Below are 23,977 nucleotides of genomic sequence, written 5' to 3' on the forward strand. Positions count from 1 at the left end.
ATTAGTAGTTTTTTGTTGCAAAATCAAATGGGTTCAATCGCGGTGGCTCTTAAATCCTCGTTACCTGTTATTTATACTCTTCTGCCGTCTGGGGAGTTTTGGAGCCCACTGCGAATGCAACACATCGAACTCAAACAGGTTGGCAGACCAAAAATCAAAGCGTGGGTGGATTCAGAAGTTCCACGAATACGTGACTCCTTAAGCTGGTTTCTTATTGCTTAATCGACAATAATACAGTATAAAAAGTTTATATTTAGAGATATTTTTCAGTATTTAAAGTAATTTAAAGTTCTATAAATTATTTATTATTATTCATTAGGTGACATAAAACTGACAACTGAGTAGGCATATCAATCTTGTTAGCTTTTTTGTGACTTAAGTTGACTAGCAAATGCATAGGCATATCAGTTAATTTTGGATTTATTGCTTTTAGACCACTTTAAATTGTCGTATTAAACGCTAGTTACTTTAAAGTTAGGCCTGATTAAAGGTTCAATTACAACAGTTTTGTAATATCAATTAGTTCCTACTGCAGCTCAGCCCCAACATCCACACTCTTCGTTGTCCTTCGAACATGTTGGAGTTGCTACCTACCATCGAACGCGTTTGGAGCCGGCTGCCATTGTGGGGCTGCCCCTCTGCCGTCCCTCTGCCGCGTCGCTGCTGGCATTGGCGCTCGGCGTCGCTGCTCGGCTACAGTTTTCAGTTTGTTTATAAACTTTGTGCTGTGCGGATGTGTCGTCGCGCGTTTGTCGTCTCGATAAATCGTTCTGGTGAATCTCGCTGCTAGCCACGTACTTTGGAACCACTAGCCAGCCGCTTGGCGATCCGTTCTGTCCCGTCCAACGTCCCGCCGCCGCTGCCGCTCCGATTAACCCAACGCCTACATCTGCGCCCACGCGGTCGAGGAAAAGCTGGGGAAAAGCGCGCGCGCGACAAGTGAAGCGCACAGGTTAGCTGTGCTCGTATGGGTGAAACAGTGAGGAATTGTGTTTACTTGTGTGATTTCTTTTGTTTGCTGGCCAATTGTGGGGCTTAATTGAATGCTTGTCTCATATGGGCCAACAGAACCCACAGGCCCCCAACACCAACAACATCAACAACAACAACAACAACTGCACAAGCCTACTCGAGTGTTTCGCAACGCCATAAAAAACGCATATATAGTGGAAATATAAAAAGAAGAAGAGGTGAAATACCAAAGCAGTACATATACACGCACATATCGACGGGACGAGAAGAGAAGCTAAGCCAGAAATACTGTATATGTACATATAGCAAATGGCATTTAGCATATAGCTATAGCATACGAAAACCAGTTTCGAACCGCCGCAGCAGAATCGAAAGCAGCGCAGTCGCAGCGTTTTGACCGAGGTGAGTTGTGCAGTGGTGTGCGTGTGTATCTCTGTGTGTGTGTTTTACCGCCCACATGTCGCGGCTTTCGCTGCCGACGTCCAGCGGAGTCGCAAACTGGCTTTTGTCGTATGTGAAAAGTAACTTTAATTTGATCGGAGAATCTGTCCCTAAGAATTGCTCCTCTTCCCCTCCCCCCAAAAATCCCCACTCACCAGTCTTTGCACAAAAAAAAAAAAAGAGATAAAAAACCAGCAACAACTTGTTGAGGCATTCTTCATTTGACCAAGCAGAACCGGAGACAACTCTAATTTGATTCGAGAACCCAGAAAATGTAAATCATTTTTGAGCAACAACAAAACACCAGTAAACTAAACTAATTTGCACAGTTTTGCTTTTGCCAAACTTTGTCTCTCAATGTTGGCAAAAAATAGATAAAAATTGCCAACTTTCAGATACACGAACTTTTTACACGCTTGCAGTTTTAACTACACTTTTCAGTCATCATATTCAAAAGGAGTTAATTGATCATATAGCAACTATAGGTTTGAATATTGCTCAAGTTAGGAAAATATTAAATATATATAATATTAAAATAAGTTTTAAAAAATGTATAATATAAGAACTTCTGGACTTATTTGAAATTAAATCTGGAACTTAATTGAATTAGCATTAAACTTGCCAACTCAATAACCAATTTGTTAAAAAAATGATACTACTGTATGTAAGGGCAATAAAAAAACTAATTTAGACAAGAAAAAGCAACAACAACCGATAGCAAAGGCAAAACAACAACAACCAAAAGAACCTACAACAAAACACGAAAAGCTCCGAAAAGTTTTTAATTGTCAACTTTAAGCCGAAGCCAACTTTTCAGGACTATGAAAGAGTTGTTTTTTTGGGTGAACTTCTTCCTGCTTCACAGGCTCTTATTTAGCCCTTTTTATGGCGAGAGGTACTCACTAATTGAAATTTACTTAACTCCTTCTTTTCCCCACCGTCTACTTAGTTTTGGCCATCGTGGGGCTACTATTGGTAGCATGATTTGTTTGCTGTTCAATGTAGAAGAATTTGGCTTTGGTTTCCTGCATTGTTTATTCGCCTAATCAATACCTGATAAACGAGGAAAATTCTATGAAGTAATGTTGAATTGAATTGACTGAGCTTGTTTTCCAGCCTTAATGCCGAGAGTTTCTATTAACTCCTATATTTACAAAATAAACCTAACCAATATAGCCCCCAGAATAATTACATTGTAATGAATACATTGTTTCTTACTGCATTTAATATTTAAGTCAATCATTTTTTTAAGGACATCAGATACTTTGACTACCTCGTTTGCGGTCTTCATCTTTTTGCGCACTCACTTAATTATCTTTCAATCCCTGTATCCCGATCTACCCCAATGTTGGCCCGCTGCTTGCGCCTTTTTAATTTGTTTGGCCTGCTTTTGCCGAGACTTTATGTACTCGTATTTCACAGTTTGCCTCAATTACGGACTCCTGTCCCCCCTGCCCCTCCTTGTATGGTGTGTCCATGGTGTCCATGGACCTGCATCCATGCGTCTACTTTTTATGGGCAACTTTTGTTTTCGTGCCATTTTTCATATACTTTCGCTAGCTACGCACAAATTAAAAGTTTATGCAGCCAGAATGATGATGGAAGTTGGGTAGGTTAATATGCAGGCTGTTTGGGATGCAGTGCATCTGCCACTGGAGCCGAGGACTAAAACTGCCAACTAGCCCAGCAAGCCAGACTTAATGCGCAACAATATTTTTTCTATCGCACAGCAGCAGGCCAAAACTTTATCCAGCCACCGAATATTTTCCCCCTCAAACCTTCGTCCTTTGGCACAGCCCCTCTAGTCCTTGTATCTGCAACACTTTCACTGGGCAAATATTTGGAATACATTTGCTGGAGTTGCCAGGGGACAGACTTTTGGCATAATTTGTATGCAAAAATCTCAAATAATATACATGGTACGACACCCACTCGCACGTGTGTGTGTGTGTGGGTGTATCTACGCATCCGAGGGATGTCCCTGCTGGTGATAGTTTATAATTTCAATCAGTGTCACACTTGTGACAACTTGTTATGTTTTATTGCCCTGGCCAGGAAGGAAGTCCATATCCTTGAACCCTTTTCAGCAAATTCAATGGAAATTTATTTCGGTGGCAAATGTTCATGATCTGCTTTTGCCCCATTTCCGCCCACTTTAAGTCGCAAAGCCAATGAAAGAAAAACAAAGTATATTTTCTTTAATTACTTCTCATGTCCAGCCAAGGATATATTTGCAAAAATGGCAAGCAAATACATTTACATTTATGGGGCGATAACTTTGGACTTTCGACTTGACAGCACGGGAGAAAGGTTACTTGCTGTGGTTGAAACTGAGCTACAAAAATAGTTACCTTTGTTTTGAGATATTTACTTAGCTTGTGGCCTGGCCAAGGGATGTAGGTAATTGCAGTGCTCTCTGCTTCAAACTGGGCCATTGCGGATAGAATTCTGGTCAGGTGGTTGCAATGATTGCCAAGGAGACGAAACCAGAAATATCTGAGTGTTTTAATTAAATTGCCAAAAATTTGGACAAAGAATATTGTAAGCCAAAGGAAATTGAATGAAAATATGCAGCTAGACAAGTCAAACTGAAATCAATTCAAGAAATGACTAAACATGCCGCCGCTAAACTAATGCACCTATTCCAGTAAATAAAATCTTAAAGAAATGTATATATTCTCAGGTACCTAATCAAATATAAGGGGAAATCTTGCCCAACAATTGATATAATTTAGAAGTAACTTGCATCTAAGTTTCCTGTCAATCAAAGTCAGTCAAGAATTAAGGATAAGCGTACTGCAACTTGATCGCAGCCTGCAATCTGCAATCTGCAACTACAGCAACTAGAAGTTTGTAGATGGGGGCAGTTACGCCGTTGCTATTGTTGTGTTGCTTGCAAGACAATTTCAACTAAATTGCAAGTGCGTCAAATGCGAAGGAGTGAGCGGGTCTAAACCAGGCAGCTAGCACAAAATTCAGATACAACCAGCGGGGGGAAACCCGCAGAACTGTTGCTGATTTCATGGGGAAAATATTTGCAGCAAAAATATACAATAACCAAAGTCCCGACAGTGGGGATGAGTCAGGAAAGAAGAAGGTGCTTTGCAAGTGGAATAAATATTCCATAAAGCGAGTTAAGCCTGCAGGGGAAATTTAATTCAATCGACTGGCAGAACCTTAAAGAATCTGGGGCTTGGCCAACATTTGCATAAAATCACAATTAAAGCTTTTGCCGGCTGCCTTTAATTGTTTTGTATCTCTCAGATACATTGTGTAAGCCATGCCGCATACATTATCTTTATCTCTCACCCGACTGGCTGGCTGCATTTATCCCCCCACCACTCCCCTGCTGTGTCTGCGCAAAAAAAAAAAGCGTAAACAAAATAAAAAACGCGGAGGCGTCGAAGCGAATTTATGACTCACGGCTTGATTTTTCTCTCCATTTTCCTGGCCGTTTCTGTGGCTGTTGCTGATGTATCTGTATCTTGCAACTGCAACTGCGGCAACGTAATTGTCGCTTACGTGTTAAAGAGATGTGCTACTAAAGTTCCAGTGGGTAGAGTCTTCTTCTTTATTTCGCATCTCTTTTTTTCCATCTTTAGCTCTGGCACGCCGAAATGTCTCTGTATGCGTTTTCCGTCTGAGCCACATTTGCCTTTGAGGCATGCCACAAGTCTGGCCCCCTTCCCGCGCCACCACCACCCTCTTCAGCCACGCTCAGGTGTGTGCGTGAGTCGGTGTGTGTGTGGGTGAAACGTGCCACAAGCAGCAAGCTTCGTGAAAATTTTCTTTTCTCATTTCTGCGCGCTCTGCTTTCTCCAGCATCTATTTATTCCGGAAATTCTATAGGGTAGCAAACGTTTTTGGTTCTATTCATATTTAAAATGGGAATTCAGATGCAATTCAGATGTTATCATAATTATTCAAAGTGGAAAATAGATTGTCTAAAAATAATCTTATCTAGAAATTCTTATTTTAACAAGAAATTCCTATTATATCAAGAAATTCTAAGAAATTTCTCTTATATCAAGTAATTCTTGTTATATAGAGAAATTCTTAACTAACCCACATTTTATGGTTTTTAATAGGTAACACACCAGCTTTTACCACCTCATTTCAAAATTATATTGGTTGTTTCTCTCATTTTGGCTGGCTGTCTGCGGCTTATTGTGTGAATTACTGCCGGGCCATTCTCCTTCCGTCGGCGGGGTCGAGAAAAAACGGAAAGTAGGGTTTCTCTGAGGAGGTCTGGAATGGCCTAAGCTGGTCGGATTACAGCTATCAGCTGCTGCCGCTTTTCCTTTTGAGGGGCTGAGCGTCGTAGGGGAGTGGCATCAACATCTTGACTTTTTGGTGGCATGGGGCTATGAGATGTAAGGTCAATGGCGCCCTATTTCAAAATTAAAAGCAGTGCCAATGGCCTGTCACATTTTAATATAATTAGGCATAAATTGTTGCAGCTTGTAAAGCAATTTATTGCGGCCACATTTAAGTGAAGCTCTCGGGGGAATGAGGGGAATGTGGGCGATGAATTAATTGCGGCAAAATGTTCATGAGCTACGGCTTATAACTGAGATTTTATTAAGTTCAAGATTGCAGACAGTTTAATTTGTCTTAGTTTAGTAGGCTTGAACGAGTGAAACCAATACTTGACAAAGTCAATATTTAAAAACATATAAGTTCAATTCCTGAAAAGTCATCAGCTTGCGCACCATTTCAGCTTGTAAACAACCTTGTTGTGTGTTGGCTTCAAAATTGATTTTACCTCTCAGGAATAAGCACATGTCCAACGTACACTACTGTATTATTCAGTTCGGTTGAACATGAACATATCGGTTGGACTACCTCAGATATTTTTAGATACTCCTTCTTCCAGTTTGAGCAGCCTTCAAACTATTTTTGTTTAACTGAACTTTTGGCCCCGCTCCAAAAGTCGAACAGGATGTGTGGATGCCCTGTAAATATTCGCCTTTAAATGCAATTCGATTTGAGTTTTAAATAAATGCAACAACGATGCCAGCGAAAAAACCAACTGGTGTATTGATGGAGAGGAATCACGACAGGTCGGAAAAGCAATTTATATGTTCTAGTGATGAAAATCAATCTGAATGGAAATTTAAAAAGTTCGATTTTTTGCACAATTTTATGGGATATTTCTTTGGAATTATGAGGGGTGAGAAATGGAGGCTGGCTGAAAAATTGGGGGAAAATGCGAACGAGATGCCAGCTCGAGTGTACAGGCACAATCCGTATATCAACACAAATTGTGGCAATTGATTGCGAATGGCAAATACAAAGCAAGGTCCTTGAATGCATTCGCCTTTAGCTGCCATTCCACCTGGTTTATACCACCGTCCCATATTTCCCTGCTCCCCAAACCGAAAGCCCCAAAAACCCCTTCATTATCCACACATTTAGCATTGCCGAAGGCGCATAGAAGCAAACAAGGTTCCATCCAAAGTGGGTTTAGTTTAATTTGTGGCCAAATGTGAGCACATTTCGTGCAACTCAGTGGATGCGGAGGGTAGCTAATTGCGGGGGGTGAGGCCACACGGGGCAACTATGTAGCAAACAAATGGAAATTATTGAATTCCAAATGCGGGAGACGCATGTAAGTGGGGCCGAAGCCCATGTTAACAGGATTACTCACTGAGCCGGGAGAAGAATGTTGAACATAGAATCGAGAATGGAGAATGGAGACAGCCAGTGGGAATAAGCGGGGAAATTCTAATGGTTTTGTCTTCGGGACAATTGGGAACAAATCTCCAAGTGGATGTTACCAGTTGTAACCTACAAGGAAATCTAATCAGGAATAAAGTAGCCATCTGTGCAGAAGAGCCCGACAATTTTCCACTTCAGAAAGTAATTAAATCAGAAGCATCATGTTTTCTAAAGCTTAAACTGTGTACAATAAGAACAGCAGTAAAATGTTGTGTTTTTAAACTACCCTTTTCAAACTTCAGATTTCATTTTGAATTCGGTAAATCAACACGTCATGTGGAGCCATCAATAGGTGTAAAAGAGCTCTCTCTGAATGTTGCCTTTCAAAAGTGTGACTAAAAATTGAAACCTGTCAGTAAATATTTTATGGTATCTGTAAGCTTGGTAAATGCCACTTGGCCTTTGACTTTTGGCTTGAAAGTAGCAACTTATAATTCAAAGTCCCCCATCAACCGGGCCGAAATACATGGGGTAATGGCAAACATATTTGAGATGTGAAGTGCTCCGCTTTGATTACATTCGATTGGAATGGAAACCGAAAACTTGAACGATTTATTTGCGTTAACATTGCAGGTCACGCCCAGTGCACTAACGTCCCCAAAAAGTGAAAAGGAAAATCAGGCAAAAGTCAATGAGAAAATGCTGGTGGCTCGTTAAAAAAAAAGAAAAAAAAATTGGAAATTTTCTGATTTATTTGCGCAGCAAGCGCGAAATGAAAAATTGCGTAAGCAGTGGAATAACTTTTGAGAATGGCGAGGGAAAATCGGGAAAAAGCCATCATTAGAAGAAGTTCAGAGGGGCTTGGGGTATTGGCAGCCAAGTATTTGCACAAATCTAATGAGTATTGGCTGAGTGGCGAAGGATTTCCGTTTTATTATTTTATTTTTTGCCCATTTTCCACTTTTCAGATGACTCGGGGAAAATGTTTGCTATTTCATGCGCTGGGAAAAACAAACGAGGAAGCCGGGAGGTGGGCGAAAAACTCTCTGCTTCCAGATAAGAAAGTCGAGCACTTGTCTATGGCCATAACTTCGCCTCCCTTCTTCTTCGCCCCGCCCCAGGGCAGCCATTGCACTCGGGGATCGGACTCGCCCCCAACTCCATGTATTCCACGCTTGAGTTTTTCCACCCACCCACATATGTGCTTGGGCGGGGGCGTGGCATTGTCTGGCAGCTGCTGCCCAAAAATGCCGAGCACCAGGACCTTGGTTATGAGCTTTTTCCCTGTCGTCCTTGTCTTCGTGGTCTCTTGGTTACTTTATTTGCTTGCCGCTACTCTTTCGACAAGCAGTGCTTGAACTATTTGGAATGAATCTTTTGACAATAGCATCTCGAGTTAATAGTTACAGCTTCCTTTGCTTTTGCTGTCTTATTAAATTACCTTTAAGTAGTAGCACTACATTTAAATCGCTATTTACTACATATTAAACATTTGCAGTTTATTTAAATCTAAAGAGGAACCAACCGCTACATCATTTATGTCCGCTTGTCCTACCTTCAGGGTATTACAAATTCGAAAGGAATTTTATTTATGTTTTGCTTTGTTAACCATTTTGGGTGCTTTCACTGTAGTTTCTGTTGTTCTGTTCCATGGCCATTGGCTCCATTATTTTGGCCTGTCTGCCCTCGGGCCAGAACGAAAATATGGGCCAAGAAGGGTTCGGAGCTGAAAGGGAACTTCAGTTTGTTCGGCTGTGTTTGGTTTTGGTCTTGCGGGAACCTCGTATTTCATTATCTATATATGTATGTTTGTATGCCAGGCAATACTTTAAAGATTCGCATTTCGTTTTTATCGCATTTCTTTGCCTCATCTGGCCCGCTGCATTATGTTCGCCTGATTAATTTTTGAGTCGCTTTTCGGATAGGAGTCAAGCTTGGCCAGGATATGGTTACTTTTCCACGCATTCGCTGGGCTGGACAGACCCTCTAACCCCGAACCCCTTTTCCCTTTTGGCCCTCAGCTTAAGTTCAGATTTTTGCCTTAAATGTGCGGTTATTGTGTGCTGTTGTTGTTTATCTGGGCTGGCTTGTGTTCTGGTTTGTTGGCTGCGCTTATTAATTGTGTAATTTAGTTTGGGGTGTTGCTTGCTTGCCGCTTTCGTGATGGCCTGGCCAATTAAGGCTGGCAGGAGGCCAAAACTTGTGGTAACTTTGTGGAGGGATCCCATCACAATTATGTATCTGCCGGAACTGTGTGATAAAGATTAAGCGGTTAGTCGGACAAAATTGATACTTTAAAAGTTTAGGGTATAATTCATTTCTAGCTGGAATTTATCAGACATTTAAAGTTAAAAGTAGAAAGAAAGAAATCATTATGCTATTTTCTTATTATATCGAATTTAAATTTAAATTCAAGACCAACGAGAGTTACTTCCACTTTAAATGTTATTCTCATTACATGATTTTGCCGCTATCGGCATACTCCAGAATGTTTACCCTCTTGGGTTTGCCACTCAAGGGCACAAACCTCAAACACTCAGATCGTTTGCACTCCCCTCCGTGTTTGCTGTCCCCATTCGGTTGGGAAAATTATTGAATTTTTCGCCTAATTTACTGCGTTTACTTCTTTTTATATTCATAAGGCGAATACTTTATGTGCTCGCCAACGTTGCGTATACGTAACGTAATTTATGGACCACGCTGGCGAAGGGCAGCGGTGTGCCATAAAACTTTACCCAGCAAGTCAGCAATCTGTGGAGCGAGAAGTTCATTCTCCCCACCAGATTTGAGTTCGACTTTTCCGGCAGCTTTTGGGGCAGCTTCATCTTGTTTGCCGTTGTTGTCGCGCTCAAATTGAATTCGGGCGGAAAACTTCTGCCATCTCTTCGTTGTATGCTGATGACAAGTTTGTATCTTTTCACCTACAATGTGTGTTTCAGTTCAAAGTTTTAGCAGTTTTAATTTAGTAACATCTATAAGGCATTGCGAGATGTTAGGAGCGTTGCATAAACGAGTTTCTGTTGCCCATGCAGGGCAAACACTTTGCTTATTAAGTGCCTCTGCACTTTGTTCCCTCCCAGACAGAAATGGCAAAAAAAAAAAATAAAAAAAAAATGGCAAAAAAAGAGAAGAAAACGTTGAAACCAATTCTCATTCCCATGCCGGGCATAAGGCACGCACTCGTCAGCCTACAGGCTGGGTGTAAAAAATACGAGAACTGAAAACCCGAAACTTGTTCAACAGCATTTTTCCCTGTCTGCTTCGCTGCCGCTCTGCTGCCTGCTCCCGGCCGCCCACTCCTCGAAAAGGAGGCGGACATGGTACATAGATGGACTGGACGTTGCCCTGTTATACAAAGGAGATGATCAATCGATCATTAGATGGCATTGAATCGTTATTCAAGGGAAACGGCACGGAACAGAAGGTAGTGTTTATCGAACTTCAGCTTTATGACTGTCTTCGATGTTTTCAGCTTAAGTAAAGGAGGTACTTATAGTGCAATCTTATATATTGAATGTACTTACTATCCTGCATACCCTTCATAATACCCTGTCGGAAGCTCATTATTTTAAAGCCCAAAAAAGGGCAATAAAAAACGAGTTGGGTATCAAGACAAATGCGTGGAGCGACAAGACGATAACATGGCACATAACAAGCCCATATGAGTTATAAAGCGCAGCTTATAGAACTCCGTAGACATCTGCCCGCGAAATCCTCGAAGCCCCACAAAACCAAACATTTCCATTGTGTTTCGGTCTTTTTTCGAGATCTCTTTCTGTTTTTGTTCGCATTCTGCTTTATTTGTGCACTGTTTCTGTTTCTGTTTCTGTTGCTTTTTCTGTTTGCTGATGCATTCGCATCTGCAGTCGATGCCTCGTATAAATGCATATTGGTGTCGCCGCCGCTGTCCCGCATTTGCAGTCTCACTCGCACACCGTTGGCCTCTCGCTTGCACTCGCCCAATACGGCGAAATGGCCATCAGGAATAACAATAGCAACAATGAAGTCTGAGCGGAACGCGAACTTTAGGCTGGTCCCTGAGAATTGAGATGGCGATATGGGCTTATGGGTTTTTCATGTAGTTGGCGATTTTTCGCTAATGAAAGAAAAACAAGAAAAAGTGAAAACAAAAGCATTACGAATCAAAAGTTTACGGCTTTCCTTAACCGACACCAAAGTTTTATATTATTATATGGTATAAGAGCTATGTAATGTGATTTTAACTGATTGCCATTGATTCTCGATTGAAACTGGGTTATGTGGTTAGCCATAGGTGTATACACTATTTAATGTGGATTTAAAATATTTAAAATATAAAATTAACAAATACTTATATTTAAATTTAAAAATAAATCTAATAAGTGCAACATTAATTTATAATTTCAGCCTTTATGGAATGGTACACGATTGTATAAACTTAACTAGCTTCATTTCACAAACATCACTTCATACAAGGTAAGCAATATTTGTAACATTCTTTTCTTCTTACCTAGAACATCATCAACGATTAAGGGTACCTAGATAAGCGGACATATAAAAAGTTGCCATTAATGCCCATATACAACCCTTCGTTGGTTTTCTGTAAACCGAAGCAAAACAGACCCCCGCCATGTCAGCTGTCAACATTGACGTCCATTTTGTGTTTTCATTTCCGTTTTCCTGCCATAGTTCGCTTACTCCTCTTTTTTCGAGTGTCATTTCAGGAGTATTGTAAGTCGGGAAGGGAGTGAAAAATAAATATAAACATAATTTTTAATTGCACCCAGTGGGAGAGTAAAGTTGCCAAAAAGACAGTTAGATGTTTGTTAACCAAACCCCCTTCGACCCCCTCAATTCGTCCCTCATTTTACCAGGGGAACAATTAATTCGACTGCAGACTGGGGAAATTTCACTTTTACATGGATAAAAATTCCAATGTTTATGCGGTCAATTTTGTGATTTCGTATAATACTACTTAAAGGTAGAGCTCATATTATGTTTTTATAAATTTAAATAATAATGTAAACTTAAATGTGCTTTGGTGTAAACCTATGTAGACTTTTAACTTGTGACAACTGACAGCTGTTTCAAAGCTTGACATTTGTATTCCACCGTTATAGGCTTGCGGTTGACACTAGGGTTGCCACTCATTAGCAGGAATGAAAATGGTTGGGTGGACGGGTACAAAAGGCTGTTATATAGGCGAATGCTCGCTTTGAAGCCATTTAAATTTTAAATGTGCCACCGCAAGATGCCACGGACGCCCCCATGCCAAAAAGTCCGTCCATTTGTATAGCTAAGTGTTGAAAAGTTTTCACCGAGACTGTGCCGAGATTGGTACACAATGAAAAGTGATTACACACTCGCTGTCCCTCTCTTTTCCTGGCTTACAGCCTCGTCAAAGTAATAAAAAATAAACTTTGCCAATTAATTTAATTTATGCGGTATTTAACGTGCACACAATGCACGCGGCACCCTGTTTGCACGTCTCTAAGCAAATATTGGCCAAGAGTCCTAGCCAAAGTGTGCTGGTGGTTTTACAGAAAGGAAACTAAAGAATTTGCAGGTTGGGCAGGAATTATTCAGTTTTATTGTTACTCAAATTTGCGGAATGGGAAGGATATGATGAGTGTGGTTGTAACCTCGCCTCATCATCGCTTTCATTGCCATTTTGTGGTTGATGACTTATGATTCATATCTTTATTAGAATGTAACCACGAAAGGGTTTTAAGACCTGACTGCAAAAGCAATCAAGATAAAGTGTTTATGACAATGAAAATGAGGTGCTTGGCCATGTTTTCTATTTGGACGCATAGTTTTAGTAAGTCAAGCCTGTGGTTTTTCATTGAGGTGTTTAGAAATACATTTTTTTAAGTTACTCAAAAAATAAAAAATTTATTTTTTTGGCAAATAAAAATAAATGTAGGGCGATACATGGACTCCTTTGATTTTTTATCGCTTCATTGGCTGGCCAAAATTTAATAAATCGAAAATAAAGCCAAATTTGTGTAAACATGCTTAACTTATCGTTTCTTTCAATGCTGTCGACGTATTTAATTTGTGATTCCCCAACGCGTAGCTGTCATTTTCCTTTCATTTCTTCTTGCTTTTCATACATTTTTCTTTGAGAAACGTGACTCCGACTTCGCTAACAAAAAAAGTATATAAAAATGAACTCTGTATCCGTGTCTTTAGTCTTCTTTTTTTAATTTTACGAAGCCATGTGCATGTCCCTGTCGAAATATTTCATGACAAGGATTATTACGCAGGCGATATATGCGTGATAGGAAGCCAGGGAAGGAGTACCGACATTAATCATTGCTCAACTTTATAATTTTGTCAGGGCTTACCCGACCATATACTTCTCCCCACTTCCACTCAGTTGCAACTACAATTTTTCATACAAAATGATGTCATTAAACTAAGAACAGAAACGAACGAAACCGACGACAATAATGAGCCGGAGCTGTGAGCCGAGTCTGGGGGGGATTGGCTCGGGGGGTCGGTGTGGGGCTCGGAAAAGGCAGGAAAGGCAGGAAAAGCGTGCGACTAAATCCCAAAACAATTTATATGAACCAAGCGAAATGACACGCCGGCGTAGCCAGTGCGAGAGCGAGAGGGTCAGATGGGGTAAAAGAGACAGCCAGCGAGTGAGAAAGTGAAAAGTGACATAAAAGCGGTAATACGAGGAAGAGGCCACATAATGAAGCGAGCGCGACTTGTTAGCCGCCGTTGGAGCCAGCTGGATATAACAAGACCTGCTCAGAAGTCCTTGTTCCGCTCCAGGATTTGCCTTTCATCGCATTCCTATTCCCACGACTCTAGAACAAAGCTGCAGTTGCCCTTTAGCCCGAGGCGAGGGGTGCCTTAAGTTGATTGTAGATTTAGTAAAAAAAAAGCTGAATAATACAAATATATTTTGGAAAATCCTATCGAAACAAATCAAAACATAAATCGACCTAAGATAATAATATTAATTTCAAAATTTCTATAATTTGCTATTCGGCTTGTACATTTCGTACAAATAAGTGTTTTGTAGTAACATAAAACTGTACAAGCCTCTAACCAAAACTTGAATTTAATCTATTCAATTAATACGCAACTAGCTTGGTCTTAATAACCTGCTGTTCGTCATAATATCCGCTGATCTGTACAGTGAAACCTCTTGAACCACCCACCCGTTAGCGGCAGCCCGTGGAACTTGGCTCATGGCCTCGTAGCCCATTCAGCTGCGGCCCAGGCCAAAAAGTTTGGCCAAAACGGATGCGTCAAGTTGAATGGCTATAAAAGCGTTGAATGATGTTGCGTTGATGATGGCCAGGGGTGGGGCAGGCGGATCCGAAGCGGTTTCATGGCAACCGGGGGTGGCAAGGCGGTAGGGAGTTGGTGAAAGGGAGGAAGGACATTACGTATGCAAGTCGGCTACGCAAACCAAACACAGACACGGGAACGCGCACACAAACGCACTTACTCACCTCTGAAAGCTCACTCCCCAGTCCACCACACCATCACCTACTCATATACACCAAACCCACCCACCCACAGTCCCTTAGCTCGACAAACATTTAGTCAGATTCTGATTCAGCGGCAGCAACTGAATGACGACGAATTTTGAATACGAATTTCATTATACGCAGCACTCAATTATTCAGTAATCAAGCTAGGACAAATAAGAGGCGAGGAGGCTGTGATTAAATCCAGTGTTTCTGCACGGCAAATAATATATTTTTAACAGACTTCTAAGTTTCCATATTCATGTTCATTGACTTTCATTTCATGTGCCAATGATTCAATCAACGCTATTCGGTACTTTTCAAATCACTTTTTGAATTATTTTTCTTATCTGAGTGAATACTTCTTCCGTTGCTATAAAATGCTGATATAAGATTATTTTTTTCCGTGTACCACTTCCGCTTCGGCTGTGTTCGTTGTTGTTTGTCTGGGCCCTATTTTAACAATTTACAGTTACACGCCCTTTAAAACCATACCCCCCGCCCATCAGAAAAACAGCTAATTAACATGGTTCAAATCGGTGGGGGAAACTCATTGCAAAAAAAGGGGCTTGGGGTTTTCGAGTACAAAAGCTGGCTCACAAATTGCCAATTGGTTTGAATTTTCGATGAAGTTGCTCTTGGTTGTTTTTTGTAGTTGCCTCCGAGCAATGCGACTTCATTAGGCACCCATCCCCCAAAAACTGATGTTAGTTGGCAGTTAGTCGCTGCTGGTAATTATAATTATGCATGTGTAAATTCATTAATTATGCAGGCCAAAGTTCGCTGGGAGGGTAATTTTCCGCAGATGGCACAAAGGGAAGCTGGTGGATAAGGCAGAGTGGTTCCATGACATTCAGTTGGTGATGAATTGTAGTTGATTCTGTCCCTGCCAAAGTGCTGAACGACAGTCAAGAAAAATGATGATGGGATGATGTCTGGTTTGGATTTAGTATTTATAGAGATTGATTGATAAAACTGTGGTCGGCCGATGAAAGAAAATTTGGGACATTATCCATGAATTAGGTATATATATTTAGATGTAGTTGTGTTGACGGTGGAAAACTTTGTATAACATAAGTAATAGCCTAAAAAATATTTATCTTTAAAGTTATTCCTATATTATATAATATTTCCAGAAGCCACTCTTATAAATTTAAGGTTTTGTTTTGCTACTTTTTTCCTTGCAAAAAGTTTCCGGAAATTCTGTGTCTTTCCCCGACTCTTGTCCAATTTCCATTTCATTTTATTTGCAAGTTTGCATATTTAAGCCCAAACTAATTTCAGGAGTCACCACTAACTGAAAAAAAGTCGTCAACTTCTGGCTCCCATCTCAGGTATGAGGAAAAGCTGGCCCAGACTTCAGAGCCGGGCTTTTCATCTGGATTTCCTCTTTGGCCTGCTTCTTTATGCTGCTTTGCTTGCTTCTTTCTTCTCTATTTGGGTTGACACATTGCCTTGTCGTCTGTCAGTTGGCCAAGTTTTGCCGCAACAGAAATAATATATAAGCAGAATGTTTAAATAAGCTAAAGCCAGGCAAAGGAGCAAGCGAGACAGAGCAAGCGAGGAAGCGGGACAGCGGCAGCAGTGAAAGCAAATTTCCTAGTTTTTCATCCAACAAGAGTGACGATCGACATTGGTAATTGGTGCTAAAAATTGTCAAATTGCAAGCGAAAAAGTCAAGCTTCTTCACAAATCTCAATAATTTTTCCTCTCGCTTAAAGCTTTAAAACTATTGCGATGTGTGTATATAGTGTTGCATGAAAGTGCAAATATATTATACAGTTAGCACATGGTGCGCAAAAAGTAGTTTAAATGTCGTCTGTGGTTGAACTACATCTGCGTTAAATGGATATAATTGTTTGCTTTTTGCACATACCCTTTTTAAAGTGCACTTTAATTGCGGCATATGAGCTAGCAAAGGTTGTGCTACCTGTAGAATCTTGATTACGTCACCGGAACTCACAAAGAGAATCGGAAATCGACCGATGAATGATTAACCTCCGTATTGAAATGCCACGAAATGCCGCATTCGGTGGACGATTTTTGGCTTGTTAATTGAATTTTGCATCAGCATAAGGAAAAACCTTTAACGGTTCAGACAATTTTTCGCATATTTAATTTAGTGCGATGCATTTTTTGCAATATATTTTTTTTTCTTTTTATATATGCTCATTTAAGAGAGCTCATGAAGAGTAGCTGCTAGTCGACATAGTATTCAGTTTCAAATCCTTTTTGCTTTGTTTATTACGCCGCCTGTTGATTAGCGCTACTTTCTGCCGCCGGTTGCCCTTCTGGACATAGCGCTTTATTTGCATTTCATTTAATTGTTGGCAATGCTATTCTATGAACTCTCAATGACGCCAACAATGAAAAAAATTCGCTGTAATGAAATTAAATATGTATATTTGCATATGAACCGTTGGCCATAAAAAAAGAACTAAAGTGGGCAAAACAACTCAACTCAACGAAGGAGAACAATAATACCGCAGAGGCGTAGTTTTAAATTACAATTTCCGCAAAGCCGCAAAACTTTATTCATACCGCGATTTTGGGTTTGTTATGTGTTGATTTTCATGGCTTTTAACTTGAAATGCCATCGAGCTGGGCGGCTCGCAAGCAGGCAGGTGCAAGGGGGTGTTGCAACCAGTGCGGTCAGCTAAATGGCCACCAAAAACAAGAAGGGAGCTAAAAATAAAATTATATGGCATCAGGCAAAAAAAAGAAAAGGAGCTAGAAGCAAACAAGAAAAAATTCGAAATTGAATTGTTCCGTATTATATATTCAGGCCATTCTGCGAGAGGAACGGGCCAACGGGGCGGATGGTTATACGAGCAACTCAGTTTGCATTTCGGTCCGAGCTGACTGGATCGATGCGATGCTAGCTGGCATAAAAAATAATTGAAATCGAAGCGAAAATTGACAGAACGAAGAGTGAATGACAATGCCGTTAATGGTAGAGGACTTGATTTGATTGAAATATTTACCTACACATCGCCATCGGCGATTATTTGCTTAGTTAATTAAACATGTTAAATCCGTTGCTATTACAAAATCACGTATACTAACAACTGCGCAATAATAGTACGATTTCATTGGTTTTACTAAATTTATTTTGAAAGCTTTCCTAGTTAAGAAGACCTAAAATAGGTCAGTTCTTTGAAATATGTTTTCAAAGTAACATAGGGAAATTAAGATGATTATAAATAACAAAAACTATTTAATGATATCCAATAATCATCAGCACACGGACATAAAAAGTTTCCATCTGATCCCACGCTTAGTTGAGTGCACTAAAATAAATTAGCAGCTGTTCAATAAATTAAATAAGTATACATCGATGTGTTTAATCTTTTGATAATCTTACACAGGGAGAAATAGGTGCTTACACATTTTTGAAAACAAAAATACAAATATTTCTGTTTCTGTTATTTTCTGTTATGTATTTATCGTTTTGGCAGGATTTTTTCCACGAACTGCATTTGTAGCCCGACTAAGCATTAACGTGTAACAACAACAATACCTTTAGCTATATCTACAACAGCAACGTAATGACCCCAAAAGCAATTCTATTAATAGCAACCGCAGCGCTGAGCTAACCGTAAATTATGTTCTTCAGTCCCTCCATCCGACCTGTTCCCTTTTTATTTGTGACAGGCGCAACATACGCCCACTTAAATGGTTAGACAAGAAAACCAGAACCCCCACCGTTGTAAAGCAATTTCTTGTATCGGCCTTTCTTTTCCATTCTTCTAGCTTTCTTATCACCGCTCCTCTCCCTCTCCCTTTGGCCCACGCACATGTAGCTATGTCCGTGTGTGCGTCGCCGTGCATTGGTGTGTGTGTCACAAAATGTCATTGACACGATTTGCTTTATGCTGCAGCTCGCTCTTCGCAACACAACGGCACAAAAGCGAAGCAGCAACAGCCACAACAACACAAACTGAGGAAAAGCACTGAAAAACAAACTTCCACCACTTTAAGATATTTAAAAAGTATGTTAAAATCGGTTAAACACAATAAGGCTTCAAGACTACTATTCTAGAACGTATTGGGAATCATAGCATCGCTGAATAAAGTAAGCCACATAGTTTTCCAAACTATTTAAAGTTGAAAGGAACAAAGTAAACGCAACTTCATTTCAATTTGTAATTGTAATAATTATAGCTAGATTTCATGACGAAATATTTTTTCAAATTTCCTGCGGATATATCGACAAATTTGTATTCCAGTGTAGATGTGCAGCAACGTTTACTTGGTGTTCGTGTTGTGGGGCCACCTCAGCATTTTTCCACTGTCTGACTTTGTTTATCTTGTCTTATTTCCACCTCTGCATTTCACTCGCCCCTTTTCATTTCGGCGCCGTCCTACTGTTCGCGTGTGTGTGAGCGAGAGGGAGCACGACGTATAGTGAGAAGGAGAGGGAGCATAGCTAGCACCTAGATTGTTATCAGTTTTCAAAAAAGGCGCCGACGACTCTTCGCACAAATTCCTCTTGCTGCGAGCTTTGAAAAATTATTGAACCAAATTCTGGGCCAGCGATGCATGCGAAAGTGACAGAAAGAGACGGCCTTCGGGCGGGCGAGTGAGATGGGGCGAGATGCTAGGGAATGCAAGCAGGTGGAAGTTCGATTGCATAATGCGAATTTAGAACGAATTGCCAATGGGCCTCATTAAAATGACGCCATCAATCAGCCAGTCAGTCATTCATTCACTCACTCAATCATCCAACCGAACGATTCGCACCAGCTGAGCACATTAAAAATGCATTAAAGCCAAATGTTTGATTTACATTTTGTGGCGCTCATTAGCAGATTATAACAATTGCCCACTTGTTGTATGTAATGCACTTGTGCATGTTCAACTGCTTCCACTCACTTAAAATGTGTAAGTGTGCATTTAAATAATTTTAAATTGCATAACATTCTGATTCACATCGATTCACTCACTGTCCACTGAAATCAATCAGAATACCCGTTAATTATAATTGAATTCTTCAGATCGCGCGCTGCCGAGTGGTTAATGTGTTATAATTAACTGATTTAATCGAATTTTTATTTTTGCACTCGGCATACTTTTAATAAGCGAAATATTGTCAATATTAACGAGTAATCGAAATAATAAATAAGAAATAGTGCTTCCTTCAAAAATGCAAAGTTCAAATCAAAACACTTTAAAATGAATACTATTCGAATCATTTTACTGAACATTTTATACTGACAAGTGGCTGCTATGGATTCGCAAACAATCTGCGTTTATGTTGCGTCTTTAGCACCACATCTATGTATAACAGTTAAAATTCACTTGTCTGCCAGCCGCTTTTCCGGGGGGCTTCCCCGCTTCTCTTCCTATTTTCTAGTCCATATCGCATGCCGCATAAATTTATTAGAAAGAATGTTCTGCCAACTGTCAAAATGCCCGACAATCTTCCCCCGCTCCGCCGCTCCCCATCTAATCCGCTCGTGTGCAGTTTATTTGAGGAACGTGAAATGTTTGGGTCTCCACTTTGTGTTAGACGACCACATAGACCAACTCTCATTCTCATTCGCATTCCCATTTTCATTTCCATTCCCACTCCGATCGCATTTCCATAACCATTCCCACCATATAAATATATGTATGTGAGCATGCATATGGATGATTTTCTATGCAGGCACTAAGAGAAAAAAGTGTGATTTGTTAATAGTTCCATGTAAATCAAGCAAATGCACTGTTCTCGAACTAAACAAACTTAATAGTAGGATTAGGTTATTATTATCTACCTTAGCACAATTCAAACTCAAGTCGGTATATTCATTTTCCTAACTGCATTAGGCTCGTAATTTTTTCGTGTGCACTTCTGCATGTAGATGTGAATATTTGTCTGCGCCGGGGCTTGCATGTTTACTCATGTATTTGCATTTCGTGTGACATAAATCACGCACCCGACACGCCGCCCGAGGCACAAAGCACAGACCATGAAAGATTGGGCAGATGGTGTGTGAGGAGGGGGGGTCTGTAAGGTGAAGGGGCAAGCGGAGACAGTGCAAGAAATGCGGAGTGTTGGTGAGGGGACTGAGGGGTAGACGTGGGCGACACCTTCGGGGCGACATCCATGAAGCTCGATCCAGATGAATCCCCCTACTGCCCCTCCCCATTTCCTACAACTCTTTTTCGCCTTGCCAGCGGCAGCGGAAATGTCGCGCTGCATTTTTCAATGAGTGCGTTGATTATTCTCGACTGCCAGCTCTGCCAGCACCACCACTCCTTGGGGCAACTTCTTGAACGTCAATATCACAAGATAAAATGTCAAAAAAGAAGGAAGGAAAACAAAAAAGTGAAAAAAGAAAAGCTTCAGATGGAAAAGCAATGCGACAAGGCATAAGAAATTAATTAAGCTTCTGAGTGGAGTTAATATTGGGCTCGATTTGAATACTCTTAAATTGGACGAATGGTCTTTTAGTTCATCAACTTGGACTCAATGTACTCAATAATAATACTTAAATTAATAGCATTACTTTGGTAAATCCACTATCCTATACTTAAACATATGTTATTACAAGAAAGATACCAATTGGTTAACATTACTAATTAATTGTAAAAATCATGAAGTATCTTCTTGTGGAAAGGGCATTTCATGTTTCTACCTTCGGTTAACAAATCTTTCTTTCAGCCTTTTGATATTACTTGAGGTTTTCCCTGCCAAGCGCTTGAACTTTATTAATTTTATATTATTTTCTTTTCTCGCCCTTACAACTCTTGTGGACATTTTCCCTCTGCCTTTTGGCATTTCCCCTTTTCACTTTGTCACGAATCAAGAATTTCGCATTTGCCTCGTCCAATTTTCGTTTGCATGATTGAATAATGGGAAAGTAATAAGCCTTTGCCACTCAAACACATTGAAAGGTGCTTAACTGCGAGTGGAGCTGAGCTGTTGCAATTAGCCGGACATAGCTGCACGGAAATCCATTTAAGCATTAGCCCACAGCCGAGATTTGGGATTCGTTCGTAAGAGCATTAAGTGGATCTTCCTCCGGCAAATCATTTGATGAGCAATTTCATGCAGATCCGACTCCATTAAGCCGTCGACTACCTTCGCACGGCCCAAGGCAGGTGAAATTTAATTACACCACATCCCGATGGAAATGCCTGCGACAGAGATCAAGGCAGAGACGGAGGTTACTATGGAGACCTAGATGGCCTGTCGGTGCCACTCCCATTTGCATTGATTTCGCCCAGGGCCTGTCGCCACTCAAAGTGTCGAATGGCACACAAACCGCACTCAGAGTCACTTGATCAAGGTTCACGTAAGGGCAGATGTACTAATATATACATTAGGGTGGCCCATTAACGAAGTTCGTTTAAGATGGCGGTTGGCAAACTAAATCACATTACGCATACGCACCGTTGGTAGAGCGGTTTTGGTAGAGAGTTTTGGTAGATAATGAGTGCCGAGGATTCTAAAATTAAATCTTAAATCCCACTCGTAATGACCAAGAGTTGTCTAATTTTAGATAGTAGGGCACCACCCTGACGATGCTCATGCATATGTATGGGCATCCGCAGCGGCATCTTTTATGGCACACTTGAGCGGCAAATCAAATCATCGCTTAACCTCCGGGGAGGTGGACTACTCTCGTCATGAGTCGCTGATTCAATTAGCGCCCGAAATAGTTATCGAAATGGATATGGAAGTGAATGTGGATGTGGCGGTGGTTGTGAGTGCTGCTCTAACTGTAACTGTGCGCTGAAGTGGCAGTGGCACTAGTGCCAGTTCCCAGCTGGCTTGGCCGTGTAATTGCTTATAATGTGCGCATAAATCGCTTCCGATTCGGGGATGCAACGGAGGCAGGACACTGGCTGTTTTTGCGGGCCTCCATCTGTCTGTGGAGTCTGAGGTCGTCCCGCAGCGGATGCTCTTCGCACCACTGACATGCTACTTGTTAACCAGCTATGGAGCAATGTCACTGGTCAGCAGGAGCAAGGTTTAAAATATATAGATTATAACATTAAATTATATACTTAATTAAAAGTAAGTTAAAAATGTTAAAATGAAAGTTGAATATTCTATACAAACCCAAAACCTGCTGCTAAGTGTAATAAGCACTGGAGAAATTTCAGCGGCGTTGGCGGAATATACAAATTCTAAAATGCATGCAAATGCTTTGCCACTGCTAATAATGGGCATTATCATGATGTTGATGCTGCTTTGCTCAACCGCCTGCCCTCCGACCTACGCCACCCCGCACCCCCTCCCCCTCTTCGCCGTCTCCATCACGCAGATTGACGCCCCTTAACCCCTTCTCAGCCCACTCCACGCTCCGTTTGATGATGATGAAGCGAGCTCCGGCTGGGTAACTCGATAACGATTCCAGCCAGGCAACCACTCCATTGGCGGTTCCGGGGGGTGGTGGCAACTAAAGTATGCAGCAGTCTGTCGCTTAGTTTTTGGCTTACATCCCCGACATCCCCAACACCCACTTGTACCGCCCGCGCTCCATGGAGACTTTGTGTGAGTCTGACATGCATTTCTCATGATGCGAAAATTTTGTTTCACTTGACATTTTGACATTTGACAGCTGGCGCAAAATTAACGCAACTCGCGTTGGATGGGGGCGTGGTGCTAAAAATGCAATAACATTTCGAGGGGGCGGAATGATGCTCCAAAATGCCCCACTCCCCTTTTATTCAGCCGCACCAACTGGTATTTTCCCACAAATTTATCATGTTCGACAAGTCGCTATGGGGTTAAGCGGGTGGCATTGGGGGGGGTGGTCGCTGGGAGGCAGCGAGCTGCTTGCGTGTTAAATGCTGTCAAAATGCATGGCGGTGATGACTTAATTGAATGGCAGGCCGCAAGCGAAGTAATCCCATGAATCCCATGAAGAAGCGGGCACAAGGAAGTGGCAGAGGAAAGCAGATAAGGAGAGAGATTTTGCTGATGAGTTGGCAAATTTGAATTTGCCGGAATAAGATGTCTGCGTGCGTGTGGTATGTGGGTAAGTAGCACATGCATACATATATAGGGCACTTTCCCTCTTTTGGCAAAAAAATCCCGCCTTAAGCCAATGAAATTTACAAAAATATAGTGTTAGCCTCATGCACTACAAAAAGCATAAAGAGTATTCATTTTCACACAGCAACCCTTAAAAAATTAAATGAATTTAAAGTTATTAGTGAAAATATATATTATTCTTGAATAAATGGAAATATTTAAATTTGTTTCTATTGGCTGCTCCATAGCATTTTGAAGGTATTACACATATTCTACTCTATTTGCATGTCAAAATCTTGCAGTGACGCTCGAATGTAGGCTACATTTTTGCTGCTTCTCTTGCCTTCGGGGTCTTCAATTTAATCTTTTGATAGCCAAGACTTCTGACATCGACCGCCCCCTGAAGGCCGAAGTCCACCGTCCAACCGCCCAACCGACCATCCGCCCATCCCTGCGAATA

The 23,977-nt window shown here is 41.0% G+C and overlaps 1 protein-coding gene across 1 annotated transcript in view; it reads left to right on the forward strand.

The window, feature by feature from the left end:
• Nucleotides 1-704: 704 nt before the first annotated feature.
• Nucleotides 705-23,977, forward strand: part of LOC6606763 (trophoblast glycoprotein) — a 41,251-nt gene continuing 17,978 nt past the window's right edge. The window contains exons 1-2 of the mRNA XM_032721475.1: nt 705-1,374; nt 11,461-11,529. The gene's annotated coding sequence lies outside the window, so the exon portion shown is untranslated. The remainder of the gene's footprint in view (nt 1,375-11,460; nt 11,530-23,977) is intronic.

The sequence above is a fragment of the Drosophila sechellia genome, chromosome 3R (assembly GCF_004382195.2).
Source record: "Drosophila sechellia strain sech25 chromosome 3R, ASM438219v1, whole genome shotgun sequence".
Taxonomy (NCBI): Eukaryota; Metazoa; Arthropoda; class Insecta; order Diptera; family Drosophilidae; genus Drosophila; species Drosophila sechellia.